Raw genomic sequence first — 14,618 nt, 5'->3', positions numbered from 1 at the left:
TTTGAAAATCTATTTCACGGTCACTCAAGGCTTCACCTAGCCCCAGGTGCGTGTGTGGGTGGGAGATATTCTTACAATGTCCTTGGTACATAAACAGAACTATGCCACCTCTTGTTTCATCTCCAGCAGAGTCATAGGCATTCCATGCTTCCATTGTTCAATGTTTTTAGCCAAGTGTTGGTCCTCCTGGCTTTACTGGCCATTAAACTTATTGCTTCCTTGTGGGAAATCACTGGCCATGTCTACACTTGGCAGCTTACACCTATGTGTTAGTTCCCAAGTACAATGTTGACACAAGCCACCAAACCTGCTTCCTCGGGATCATGCGTGCCATCATTGCTGCTACATATGCCTGTATCGGCTTTTTTGCCCCTGATCTGGACCTGGACAATACTTTTTATTGGAATTATATGAATATGGTGGAATGGCCCAATGATGCTGGCACCCTGGATTCGTCCCACGACTTAGACTGATACTACTGCTGTATACTTTACTGAGAGGGATGACCAGAGCAGTTTAGTCCCTAGTCCTCGCACCATCTCAGCTGGACTGTAACATGCTTCTCCAGCACGGATCACATGCTCATGAATATTCCTTGTCGTCAGGCTGGGAATCCTCGGTAATAAAGAAAAGCAGTTTTGCTTTAGCCTGACAACTGCATTTATTCTCTCTTGCCAATCACTTTGGGTCATACTGCCCCCGTCCAATGACAGCCATCCCCAAAGCTTCTCCACTGGTGACCACCTTCAGATTTATACCACATTTTTCAGTTTTGAAGTCCTCTCACCTTGCTCTTTGAGTATTTTTTAGAATTTCTAGGTTTATTTGGATACATTTTGTATTTTTTCTCAAACCCCTTTTCATTGCTGACCGTTGATCGACTTCAGGCAGCGGGGACCTGTTGCTGTCGAAGATCTCTTTACATCGCCATATTTTCTCTTTAGGTTTTTGGAAGGCCCAGGCGTGGTCCTACTTCGCACCTCGAATATGTCCAAGGAGGGCAAAAGGAATCTCTTCAAGGTTTGCGAGAAATGTGGACTACGGAAAAAGTCTAAGTCAAGGATCAGCACCTCAAGTGCCATTTGCCTGAATCCATACCACGATGAGGACGGATGAGAGATTTGCTGTGGATTCCCGGCGAAGACGAAGCAGGACCGTTATCGAAGGTTGGTGACGTGGCTCAAAGGAGAAGTCTTCTGACTTGGCCTCTGGTCGCCATCATGCCTCGTCCAGGACCGGCCGGTGCCATGAGCATGCTTCCTCTGAGAAGAACAGGTAGAGATCCTTTTGAGGATGCCCCTTAGGTAACACACCACGTTGCTGAGCCCTCCATGGGCGCCGCGGCCTCAAGACCCTGTTTGGGAAGGCCCCAATCTTCATTTCCGTCCACGGTGAGCCTGCCAGTTTGGGGGGGTGCCTTTGTTGACAGTCCATCATTACTTCATCAAAGGGGGACCCTATTAATACCATGGTTTCAGTAGTAATAGGGTCCTTATTACTACCATATTACTACAGCAGGCACTCCCGACTCCTTGCACGCCAAACCGTTGTTAGGGAGAATTCTCATAAATGTGCTAATTCCCTTCACCTTCGAGACCCCCAGCAACTTTGCTGGATTTTTAGGACTTGATTTTTTTACCTGGAGAGTGTGATCTTTTTTTTCCCCACTGTCATGTATTTTGATGTGCGTTTTACTCTTGTGTTCTTTGATTATGGGGTTTTAGATAACTCCATAGCCATCATCTTTTCATATGTGTCACACAGCACCCTCAGTGCAGGGACACATGGGAGCCTTTTAGGCTGTCCCAAGGTTTAAACACCTTCTCTGGGATAAACTACTGTTTCCCAGAGAAAGTACAGTTACATTGACTTTGCTAGTCTTTTTAAATTCCTAGACCCAGCACACAGCATCTTGCCATAGAGTGCTGGAGGGGTTACCTAGTATCCCCTATGTCTAGAAACTAATGTAGCAGTCAGTGCTACCCTTTCCTCTCGAAATGGCTGGTGGCAGTGGTTTTACAACGAACTACCATGATTTTTCCCGACCGCGAACACCGGTAGCTAAAAATTGCAGGAGCCATGTTTTTCAAGATGGCGCCTAAGCCTCCTTTGTTTAAACGAGTCCCGGTCTTCTTTTTTCACCATTTCTTTTTGGAAAGGTCCTTCTAGAGTTTGTCTCTGCGCACCAAACTAGGTTTGGTCCCTTTGTTTCTATGCCTCTGGCGTCTGCGTGTTTGGGGTGGGTAGGAAGTGAGGGAGATGCCCGAAACTCCCTGTGCTTAGTCTCCTAGGAGACCCAAATGCACTATGGCGTGCTTGGCTGGCTGGCTGGCTGGCTGTCGGGCAAGGACAGCCACCCTGCCTGGTGAGTGGGAGCTAGGCTGGAATGAAAGGGAGAAAACTGTTTAAAAGGTGAGTCTCTTGGCTTGGAAGGCAGTCGACCACTGGAACGAAATAACCGAAGACGAGCTGTAAGAGGACTACTGGACCATTGGTTTGCCCGGTGGAGCCCTGCTGCAGTTCTGAATCGCCAAGTTCATCTCGACAGAGAAGCCCTTCAAGGACGACTTCTTCCTTTGAGTTGGTGGGACCAATCAACTCGTAAGCCACCTGAATACCATTCTCGGAGCTGGTTAGGATTAACCAGGGAGAAGGACACCAGGTGTGTGCTTCAAGACAGCTACCGTAATTGAAGAATTGCCAGCTTTATGACCAGTCCCTGTGCAGTGCAGTAGTCCCCCAACGGCCTCCCTCTTGTCCCCACGACATGTGAAAACCCAGCCGAGAGAGCTTACCTCTCACTGCAAAAGTTTGTGGAACTTTGGCAACTTGCAGGCCTAGTCAACTTGTGACCCAACACATGAACCTTTCATACGTGAAGTACTTCTAAGAACCGTGGGAAAGACTTTTCCGTTTGAATACCAGAACCGTTTTTACATATACAAGACTCTAATCCATTGACTTTGGCCTACTTATTGCATTGAATCAACTCCTCTGGTGAACTCAAACTATTTGCACTGTTTTAAAGTAATTGTAATATTTGTTTTATTAACTTGGATCTTTTTGCCCCTACTTCAAACACTCTGAATGCCATTTTGCTCCTCCTTCAAAGTAGCTTAAATGTTTCAGAACCGGTTAGTGTAAAGTATAGTAGTATATTTTTTTGTGATATTGATTGCCTCCTTTTAGTGAATGTTTTCTAACTCACTGTGTAATAAACTAAGAAGTGTTTTACCAAGAAACCTTGTGTATAAGTGTCTATCTGAATACTTGTGATTGTAGACCTCTGTGCAACATCATTACAAGCTCACATTCCCTCTTGATATAAGCCTGGCTGTTCAGCTCTCTACCAAAAAGTGTTGTACAGACTTATACCAAAGGTTGGTTTTGCTTACACCTATAGTCTTAGTTGTGTGTAGTGGTCCCAGAGGGTACTGCATACAAACTTTGTCTAACAACCTTCAATGCTATTGGCGTCGCAGAAGCCTCCGTCTCGACACCAAAAAAGGCGCAGAAACCCTAGACACCCGGTCCTTTTGGAAGCCCTCGAGAGACTGATGTTCCTGGAGTCACAGTGGTGCCCATGCACCGTTTGACAGATATTCTGTTGGGGGTGATGATCCTATATATACTGGGGCAGGAGATGTCAGTTTTTTCCGACAAGCAGGCAGATCTGTTGGCCCTGGCCCAAGGGCTACATGATGCCAGCATCCTGGACATGTCTCCATATTTAGAACTCCAGTAAAGTCATACATATATATATATATATTCAGTGAAAAAACTTTGTTAAAGGGACGTTATGGTTCAAAGTAAAACCGAAAAACCCCTGAAATTCTGCAGTTATGGTAACATAAGCAACCATAACTCGCGCCACCGTGCACTGCTAACACTAACACCCAGGACATCAAAGATGACATTGAACTATTGTCCCATATTGCCCTAGGTAGTAAACAAACTTTTTTTAATATCGCGCAAACAATATACAAACATGGCGTGCAAAAACCAACTTCTACAGATGGCTTTACACAGAATGTTGCAAAGTAAGAATTTATGCTCGTTCACAGTGAAGGTCAGCTGCTTCCATTTTTTTCTCGGGTCCCAGAGAGGCTCACGACGCGGACTATAAGGTTGTATTGTGTTTCGACCTTGACAGACAGAGATTGTGATGAAAGACTTCTCTTGAAGGAGTGTTGCTAAAACGTAAGAGAAGATAAGGATGACATTTCTGAAACAAAACCACTTTTATATATTATATCACTATGCGAAAGATCGTTCGCACACACAGAGTCGTATTTTGGGACTGCACTACTCGTAGACAATGGAAATTGCAATTGTACTGTAAGTAACCCTTTAGATTATTTTATACCAAATATAATTACAATAGTGTAGCATTAAAGACCGCTCAAGTTGAACTTGTTCGTTGAAAGTGGCATAATGTTTTCTACCGCACACTATCACCGCCAAATTGATCCCCTGTCGTTTAGAGGGCTCTGAAAAAGGCAGACGACACAGGGTGGTTTAATAGAAATAATTTAACCGGTCTATAGGCGGTCAAGCGCTCTACTCGCTGTGCCACTTCACTGTAGCCTGTCAAGTGGCACAGCGAGTAAAACGCTCGCTTTGACATCCGTGCACACCTTGCTAACGCAAGTTCAAATCCCGGCAAGGCCAAACTCAGCATTTCATCCTTCCGTGGTCGATAAATGAGCACCACACACCGTGGTTAATAATAAGCACCCCTTAGATACCTCACGGTTCTTAGCGCTATTTGAATGGGAAAATATTATTATTTTATTATTAACATACTCCGTTGCACTATCTTCCATAGCAAATAGTTTCACGCCCTAATAAATAAAATGATGATTTTTAATGAAGATCGGCTGGTGAGACTAATTTATGTTTTTTAAAACAGGTACGTGGCCCCATTTTGCCTATGTCACGATTTACACACTCCAGCCGATGGGGTCTTCAACTGCCAGGTGCAGGTCCAAATATGCAACTTCATGACCCTCACCATTTTATGGGACAATCGCCAAGGACCAATATGCCCTTACGCAGTACTAGCGGCTACAAACAACATACCAACCAAAAGGGTGGTCTAATGGCTCGTTGTTGGAGCAACCTTCCAATTATCAGAGCGACCATTTACTGCTTTTATCATAAACCAACAGCCTACCTACCGCAAAGGAACAACGCGTGGCTCAAAATAAACTTTTGCTGTTCGACAGCAGAGACAATAGCAAATCGCTGAATATTCACTAAACATTTCATGTGAAATAAATGTACTTTACCAAATGTACAATCCTGCTGTTTACTTTGAAACCAGTTTCATATTCCGAATTGTGGCGCACTGATTTGTAAGCTGATCTAACACCCTCTGTACCGCAAAGGAACATCGCGTGCCTCAACATGAACTTTTGCGGATCGACAACAAAGACAAATGCAAATTGCTGAATATTCTCTAAACATTTGATGTCAAATAAATGTACTTTACAAAATTTACAATCTTGCTGTTTGCTTTTAAATCACTGTTTCATATTCCGAATTGTGACGCGCTGTGTTGTGACATAATATGTGTTGTCTTCCGGGTTCTGTGTAAAGTCACTTAGGACTGCAGAGAACTGGGTGCGTTTGATGACGCACCCTGTAACGTCACAGAGAGAGGCGGGGAATATGAATGCTTTGATAATATCAGGCTTAGGGGCGGGAGATATGATTTAGTGTTGCAAAAGCAAGTCAGCCAGGTCAATAGCGCCAGTCATAGGATTATCACATAATGTCGGCGCACACCAGCTGGATTTATCGTTTCTTTAGTGGACAAAAAGTCGGTTGATGCCCATAGGAAATTGTACTATTAGTGGACAAAGGGAGTGGTCTTAAAAGACTTTCACCCTGACAACGAACAAAACAAACAACGTTCTCAGAACACCCCCATTTTGTGTAATTGCAACCATTTCGGGACACCGCGAGTGTTCTTGGAACACATTCAACTAGACAGATTACAATACGGACAGCGTCCTGAGTACACCCCCAGTTTGTGTATTTACGAACAATTAAGTACACCGCAAGTGTTCATAGCTCATTTTTACCTTCCTTGCGAACAAAAATGACACATACTCCGTCCTCTAAACACCCCACCATTTAGTTTATTTACAAAATGACAGAACAGCCGTGTTCTCCGTGGACAAATCGAACGCAACAAAAACGTCTAGCACATAAAAAACAAAACATTGAACCTATCTCATACTCCCCCACCCTCCCCAAACACTCTTACACACGGCACTAAATACAATTTTTTATCTACGTTTCACCGCGCTGTACGCGGTCGACGGCGAAAACAAGATGGCGGGCGCCACAGAAAATCTGACGCGCTCCACGCCCCTCGCCGTCCAATCAGCGAACACGTTGCATGTCCGCGGACATGACGCAAGGCCATGGGCCAATCGGGGTGCTGTCCGCGGAGCGAACAGGGAAGTCCGTCCGCGAAGCAAACACAGATATCATTAATTTTTTTGCCTTACGTTTTAGTCATTTTATAAAAAACTACTGGACGGATTTACACCAAATTTGCAAAAGCACGCTTTCGGGACCAAGCCCCCGCTCCTGCCGCAAATTTGGTGTAAATCCGTTCCGCGGTTTTTATGTCTATGGGAAAAAACAAAAGTTTTGGGACCCCCCTTATAACTTTGCTCCCCCTGGACCAAACCTCTCCAAACTGCAAAAAAATTCAGAGTGGGCCATATACTTTTTTTGCAAAGTTTGGTGAGGATTCGTCCAGAGGGAGCAAAGTTATAAGCCACCCAAAAAATGCTCTTCCTATGGAAACACCAACTTAACCATAACTACATGGACACTACCGCGTCCATGTAATATATATACACACTCACTCACTCTCTCTCACACACACACTCTCTCACACACTCTCACACACTCTCTCTCACACACACACACACACTCTCACTCTCTGTCACTCTTCAGGGCCCTAGTGGAAAGGGTGCTAGATACCCTAGGTCTGAATTCTGCGTCAGTGCCTACTCAGGGCTATGCACTGACATACATATTGGACGAAGGTCCTGTGACAGAACATTACATGCCACTCAAACCGGCAATTGCTGATCCCCTAGCCTCCTTGTGGCTGCATGCTTGCTCTATTCCCTCAGTCACCTCTACCTTCACGGGGTAGTACAGGTCGGCGAGAGGAGACGCATCTTTTCTTGCTTCTCACCCTTCTCCGGAAGGGCTTGTGGTGCAGGCAGCCATAATCTCCACCAGGCCTGTAGCCTCCACTTCTAATCTGCCCCCAGATAGAGAAGGTAAATGGTTAGACGCAATGGCCAAGAAGGTATTTACTTCTGGCAGCATGGCGTTGAAAACCATCAATGTTGCCCGTATGTTTCAATATACAATAATGGAAAGCTGTGCGCAGGCGGCTCAATATGTTCCCAAAAGTGAAATGCGGGATGGATTTTCACAGCTAGTGGAAGATGGGAAGGAGATGGACAGGCAGTCGCTGCAAACGGGCCTGGATGTGGCCGACTACGTTGGCCATTCTATAGGATTGGTGGTAGTTCTGAGGAGACAAGCATATCTAAAAATGTCTTTCTTCCCTCCAAATGTCCATCATAGACTACTGGACATGCTTTTCAAAAAATAATTCCTTTTTGGCATTTAGGGTGACGACTCTTTGGAAACGTTTATAGAGTCAAAATTAGCCTCCAAATTTCTGAGCCTAGTTGCGCATCCGGCTAAACCTGCCTTCAGCTTTGCCTCTAGAGGCAGAGCCTACAGGTGCTATGTGCCTCATGGCAGGAAGGTGGAGCTCCTGCAGGCCAGGCAGGGGCAGAAGCGTTTCTTGCACCCCAGAAGGGGCACAGGGGCTTGTAGAGGCTAGCAAACAGCGGCTGCGCCCTCAAAGCCGCTTTGATTTCCCCTTCCATGACTTACCGCTTGGTAAGTCATTGGCCCCATTGGCGGGAGATTACCACCGATGCCTGGGCCCTACAGTTCTTTTAGTGGAGTTGTCTGCCTTTTTTAAGAAATCCTCCGGACAGACCCCAACCACCTCCAACCAGGACAGGAAGTCCAGAAAGAACTGAGAGAGCTCTGTTGTTGAAGGATGCCGTGGAAGAGGTACCTCCCGAGCAGAGAAGATCGGGTTAATATTCCTGGTATTTCCTGGTACCCAAGAAGGGAGGAGGTCTACGTCCCATTGAGGTAACAAGGTACTGAGGAAGGACAAATTCAGGATGGTGACTTTTGGAGACATTCTCCATGCTCTCGAACTTCAGGAATGGCTGGTGTCAATAGATCTGCAGGACGCTTATTTCCATGTGCCGATACATCGAAAGCACAGGAAGTTCCTGGGGTTCCTCATAGGGTACAGGCACTATCAGTTCAAGGTGCCTCCCTTTGGGTTGACCTCTGCGCCAGGGGTCTTCACCAAGCTCATGACGATAGTCGCGGCTCACCTCAAGAGATCCTAGGTTCATCTATTACCATACTTGGACGACTGGCCGATCCGAGGGAAGTCATCGGGATAGATCTTGTCTCATCTAGAGGACTAGAGGACATCTGTCTGCTACTATACAAGCTGGGCTTCTCCCTGAACTTGAAGTCACAGGTGACGCCAGTCCAGAGACTCCAGTTCAACGGAGCAGTCCTAGACATCCGGGTAGGGAAGGCTTTCCCTCTGGATGAGAGCATCAACTACATCGCACAGATGGTGGAATTGTGCCACCTTACCAGCAGCTTCCTTCCTCTGCCTTTTAGTTCTCATGGCCTCCTGTATTTTTCTAGTGCCAGACGCCAGGCTGTGCATGAGATCCCCACAGTTTCTCCTGAGATGTCGGTGGTTGCAGTACCTCGGAGCCCTCACAGATCCCCTCAGGGTGTCCAGGTCTGTGGTCGGCGTCTTCAGCTAGTGGACCGACAGCAACAATTACATGGCGGGGGAACCCTTGTGGCCTCCATGGCCGCTGACCTGAGTGGTCACAGATGCGTCACTGAAGGGTTGGGGCGCTCACTGCGAGGTGAATGGCCTTTGGTCAGCAATGGAAGCCAGGTGGCACATCAACAGGATGGAGTAGCGAGCCATCATGTTAGCCCTGAGGGATTTTGCCCTGTCTCTCAAGGGGAGGCATGTCCTGATTCTGATGGACAACACGGTAGCCATGCACTACCTGAACAAGCAGGGTGGCGTGCACTCTTTCCGTCTGCAGAGAGGTGATGCAGCTGTGGTTTTGTTTGCTAGAGAACCAAATCTCGGTCTCAGCAGATCAGGCAGAGACAGAGAATGCCTAGGCTGATGCTCTGAGCAGGCAGAGCACAGTCTCACATGAGTGGGAAATGTGCCAGGATGTTCTAGAAGAGGTCTTTGCTCTCTTTTTTACCCCAACAGTGGATCTGTTTGCCACAGAGTTCAACAAGAAGTGCAAACAGTTTTGCTCAAGGGAATTCCCAGCAAAGGGTTCACTCGGGGACATGTTTCTGGTGGATTGTACCTTCCCTCTCCAGTACGCCTTACCTCCGGTTCCAATCATCCCATGGGTTCTCAGGAGGTTGAATAGGTTTCATGCAACCATAATCTTGATCGCCCTGGACTAAGCAAGGAGAACTTGGTACTCCGATTTCTTGGATCTGACCATCTGTCCTCCTCGCCGGTTGCCTCAGCGCCCTAGATCTCCTGGCCAAGTTAGGTCGTGTACCTCACCCGAACCCAGAGTACCTCCACCTACATGCGTGGCTCTTGAGATGATGAGGTATGACTGGGAACTCTCTAAGGAAGTACTTGACTTGTTGCTGGCTGCACGCAGACAGTCTACCACATCCTTGTATGCATGTAGGTGGAGAATATTTGAGTGTTAGGCAGACACCTGTGCAGTTCTCTTAGGGACCACTGCAAAAGGCTTAGGACTACAGGTGTTGGCAGTAAACCCAATTGGTAGCAGTCTGTACCACGCAGATCTACCTGGTAGCTGTGGCTGAGCAGCCAGACTTCTCTCAAGAAGAGTTAAACACTATATAGAGTATACAAAATAGGTACAGAGATACAGTAGCACAAGCAAACACTGACCAGAGCTTTGGTATAAAAGTATGTAATTATTTATTTAAAAACACACTTGTAAAATACACTAACATGGCAAGCAAGTTCAAACACTGTCACTATCAATATATATACATCCCTGATTACTTATTGAACAAGTCTTAGTTAAAACACCACTTATTTGCAGACATAGGTGAACGCTTAACCTAAGATGGCACTCCAATAAGTTGGTTAAAAAAGGAGGGGAAAAGGCAGAATTAGGAAAGTACACAATACCAACACTTTAAAAATAACCACAGCAAGTCAGAAAGGCAGAGTCTACTGTTAGAGCAAGAAAGTTCATAGGCCAGGCTCACTCTTGGAGAGAGCAAGGCGGAATGTGTCCAAGATCACACAGTTGAATAATACTTTAAAACGTCTTTGCAGATAGTTCAAAAAGGGTTGGATCAGTTCAGAAAAAGTTAGCTAGCAGGTCCCAAGTCACCCCAGGATAGAGAGTCAAGGATTTACAGGACACGTTGAACAGTCTATTGCAAGGGAGACCAGGCGGGACTCAGTACCTGAAATGGTGAGAAAGCTCCAGCGGGGGCAGTTGTTCCTGGCAGCGGGTGCAAGTCGGTGCTTCGTCCAGGGGAATAGAAGATCTCGACGTGGAGGAAAGCTGGAGGTCGTTGCACTGCCAGGGAAGAAACCATCCGCAGAGTTTCCCAGTTAAAAGGTGCTACCCTTTTATTTGCGGTAGTGGTGAAGCGTGGCTATCCGGCCGCTGGGGTGCTTGGCTTCGACCACGAGACGATCCAGGAAGGCGAAAAGAAGGCGAACTGGTTATCCCCACGAGTTCAGAGGAAGAAGACTTTCCAGGATGAAGATCTTCTCTGTCGTCGGGAAGTGGTGAGGTGGTTCAGCAGGGCTCCACCGGTGGTGTCGTCGTTGCAGGTCGGCTCAGCTTCTCCTTCTTCGGATTCTTTGGTCCTGTGGCGACTTCTGAAGTTCCAGTCCCCAAAGCCCTGCTTTTATGCAGAAAACCCCCATTCATCAGTCCTAGCTGTCACTCAAACATGCTAACTGGTGAGCCGAGCGGCTCACCACTGGGCCAATCACACAAGAGTGCAACTTGAGTTGCCGAGGCAACTCAGTCCAGGGTGCCTAAACCCCCCCCCCCCCCCACACATCCTCTAGACCCAGACAGAGTGGCACCACTTTTGGAGGCTTCTGTGCAGAAGCCCGCCAAAAAGTGGAACAAAGGGCTCGACTTGGGTTGGAGTTACAGAGGCGAACACAAACGCCATTTTAAAACCGAGTCCTGGCAAAAAGACCCAACCGGGGAATAAATATTAAATAAATAACCCAGCGGTATCTTTAACATTGCACCAAAAAAAGTGGTGGGTTTTTAAATGAATGGGAAAATCCCATAGGAAATATTCTGGTGGAATATTTTGCGTGGTAACCACTGCCACCAGCCAGAAACTCGACAAGGGGGGACTGCACAGTGCCCCCTCGAAAAACAGACCCATGGGCAATCTAATTGCCCCTACCAGTACTTCCACAATATGATGGTTTGTACTGGTTCTGTTCACAATTTAAGACTAGTAAAGTCAATGGTGACTTTACAGGCCCCGGGAGACAGTAGTCAGTCCCAGGGTATGGAGTCTATGTTCGGGGGTCACTATGACACCCCTGTGTTACTGCACTGAGGGTGCTGTGTAACACACTTACTATAAATACATGAAACCCTATGGAGTAAAAGACCCCATAGCCCATAAAACACATTACAAAGTCAAAGGATATCTCAAATCATGTCTAAGAGTGGGAGAAAAAGAGTCTCACTCTTAGCAGGAGAAAAAAAATAAACCCCAAAAATCCAGCAAAGCTGCTGCGGGACTCACTAGGTTTGGGAAATTAGCCTTAACAGAGAATTCTCCCCAACACTGAGGCGTGGTGCAGGGAATGCAAGATCGACCCCATCTCTTGCCCCACCACTACAATTATGGAGTTTCTTCTGTCACTGACATCGGCAGGCCTTCAGGTTTCCACATTCACAGGAGAGTTGGCAGCCTTGTCTGTGTTCAAAAGGTCCCCAGATCAAGGTTCCTTCTTTACGATCCCGGTTATGGCCCAATTTTCTGAAAGGCCTTGTGAATAAGTTTCCGTCAACTCGCTTTGTTGTCCCAGACTGGGATTTTAATTTAGTTCCAACGTTCTTGATGGCGGCTCCTTTTGGGCCCATGCATTCCCGTTCATTGCGGCTGTTATCATTGAAGGCAGCCTTTTTGGTTGTGATTCTGTCAGCCAGGAGAGTTAGTGAGCCTCAGGCCTTATTTTGCAAGCCACCGTTACTACGGTTCTTTCGGGAAAAGGTTTCCCTGAAAGTAAGGCCTGGTTTTCTTCCTAAAGTGTTATCGGAGTTCCACCTTTCTCAATCCACAGACCTTCATGTCTTCTATCCTCCACCACAACCCTCTGAGGTGGAGCAGTGGACTTCCGGAAATCTGATCAACTGTTTGTGGCCCATTCTTTGTCCCACAAAGGTCTAGCTGTAACAAAGCAGACTCTATTGCGATGGATTATTCTTTGCATCGTGGAATGCTTGCAGTCTGCAGGCAGGGAGCTTCCTCCCTGCATCAGGGAACACGCGACAGGAGGGGTCTTGGCTTCTACGGCCTTGCAGAGGGAGTTCCCATGAGGGACATGTGTCGTGCAGCCACATGGTTATCTTTGCACACATTTACAAGGCACTATGTCTAGATGTTGTCCTCAGCGCCGATGCATATTTTGGTAGAACGGTTTTGCAAAATATGCTACTAAAATACTTACTCTTACGTCCCGTCCCCTTTCCTCCATACTGTATGGGCCTCCGTTGCGATGGATGGGAGACGGAATCTTTTTCACCAGAAAAAATCTTCTTCCCCATTAAATTCAGAGGCACAGCCCTGGGAGCATGTACTCTGGTGACTCCGCCCACCGGCGCCACTCCTCGGTCCCTTTATCCGCGCCCCCTTTATCCGCGCCGACGGGAACGGGCTGAATTCACCAGCGCACCTGGGTTTGACTTCAGCCATGTAATACCACGCGCTCTTTCCCGGATATTCTTCGATCTTTGTCTTTTTCTTTTCAATAGGTACTTGGTCCTCTGACGCCATGCTCATCCTTGGCGCATGTCGACTTCAGCGGGCTTCAGCCTGTGAGGGGCTCTTCCCTACATCCGACCCCCATACCCTTTGCCTCCGCTGCCTTTGCCCCAACCATGGCTGGGAATGTTGTTCCACGTGCGACACATTGACTCCACGGGCATTGAGGGTGGAGTGAGCTCTTCCAGAAGTCACCTCCAGCGGGCCTAAAGGACTTCGTCAAACATCGCTCGAGGCCAAAGGAAAGGCCTCTATTCACCATCGCACCCCTTAAAGGCGACTCCTTCCCAAGGAAGCGCCGGACCAGGAGGAACCTGTTGGGTTCTAGTACCAGTACACGGACCAAGGCTAGTCCAGCTCACCGCAGAGGGGTCTCCGGATCCTTCCGGTGTCAGTGCTGAGGGACCGCAAGGTTCTTTTATCGGGGTTACTCCTGAGGGGCAACGCCGTAGTACTGGCATCATGTCCGAGGGGGCGCCTTCACGCAGCACTACTGGCAGCTCTGCCGAGGGCAATACGCCTTCCAGGTAACGGCCCGAGGTGCGGGATAGGCCTTTTGTTCCAACACCAAGTGTCTTGAACGGGGCTGGTTCCAGACGAGATGGCCACTCATCCGATAGAGTCACAAGGTGGGACTGGTGTCAACCAGAAGCGTGGCCTACAGTTTATCCATCAGCAGCGCAAGGAAGGTTTCCCCGGTCCCAGCTGCCCTTGGCCACTCCGTCAATATCACCTGCCACCTCTACAGCCTCCGAAGACCGGTTCTTCGAAAGGTTCCCAGGGAAGCAGACCGGCTCAGTCGCCTTGCCGCCTATAATTACTAGTGGCAGCTGAATGGGAAAGTCCTCCAGGCAGTGTTCAGCAGATGGGTGCACCCAACAACAGACCTGTTTGCCACAGCACAAAATCGAACGAGTCAGCAATTTGCGTTCTGGGGCAGAAGGGAATGCAACTCTCTAAGGGACGCACTCCAGATACCCTGGGACGCGATGTGAGCACATGCATTCCCACCCACACTGCTCGTGCACAAGGTAGTGAGCAAAATCGGGAACTCCAGGAACCTCAGGATTATCCTTGTGGCACCTCGCTGGCAGACGCCCTGGTTCTCGGACCCACGGCAGATGTAACTTGAGACGGAAATTCCACTCCCCCGCACCCCCCCTCAGCAAGGGCCCTCTACTAGCACAACAAGGAGGTTCAGCGCTACACGCCTCTCCAGAGAAGCTAGCCCTAGCGGCCTGGTCCCTGAGCAGATAACGCTCCAGCACTTTCAGCTGTCCAACGACAATCTGGAGATCATTCAAAATGCCAGGAGTCAGGCTACACGCAAGCAGTACAAAAGTAAATGGACAAGATTCTGCTTTTGGGCTAAGGAACACAGTGTGAACCCACTGCACCCTCAACAAAGTCTTATCATTCTCATCCCATCTCGCCAGGTCTGGCATCCA

The 14,618-nt window shown here is 47.8% G+C and overlaps 1 protein-coding gene across 2 annotated transcripts in view; it reads left to right on the top strand.

The window, feature by feature from the left end:
- PHIP (pleckstrin homology domain interacting protein) overlaps positions 1–14,618 on the top strand; it is a 2,101,228-nt gene that overhangs the window by 1,723,747 nt on the left and 362,863 nt on the right. The gene's annotated exons all lie outside the window — the stretch shown is intronic.

The sequence above is a fragment of the Ambystoma mexicanum genome, chromosome 4p (assembly GCF_040938575.1).
Source record: "Ambystoma mexicanum isolate Mex_15411 chromosome 4p, UKY_AmexF1_1, whole genome shotgun sequence".
Taxonomy (NCBI): domain Eukaryota; kingdom Metazoa; phylum Chordata; class Amphibia; order Caudata; family Ambystomatidae; genus Ambystoma; species Ambystoma mexicanum.
The sequence above is the reverse complement of the archived record's forward strand: the minus strand, read 5'-3'. Positions and strand labels throughout refer to the sequence as shown.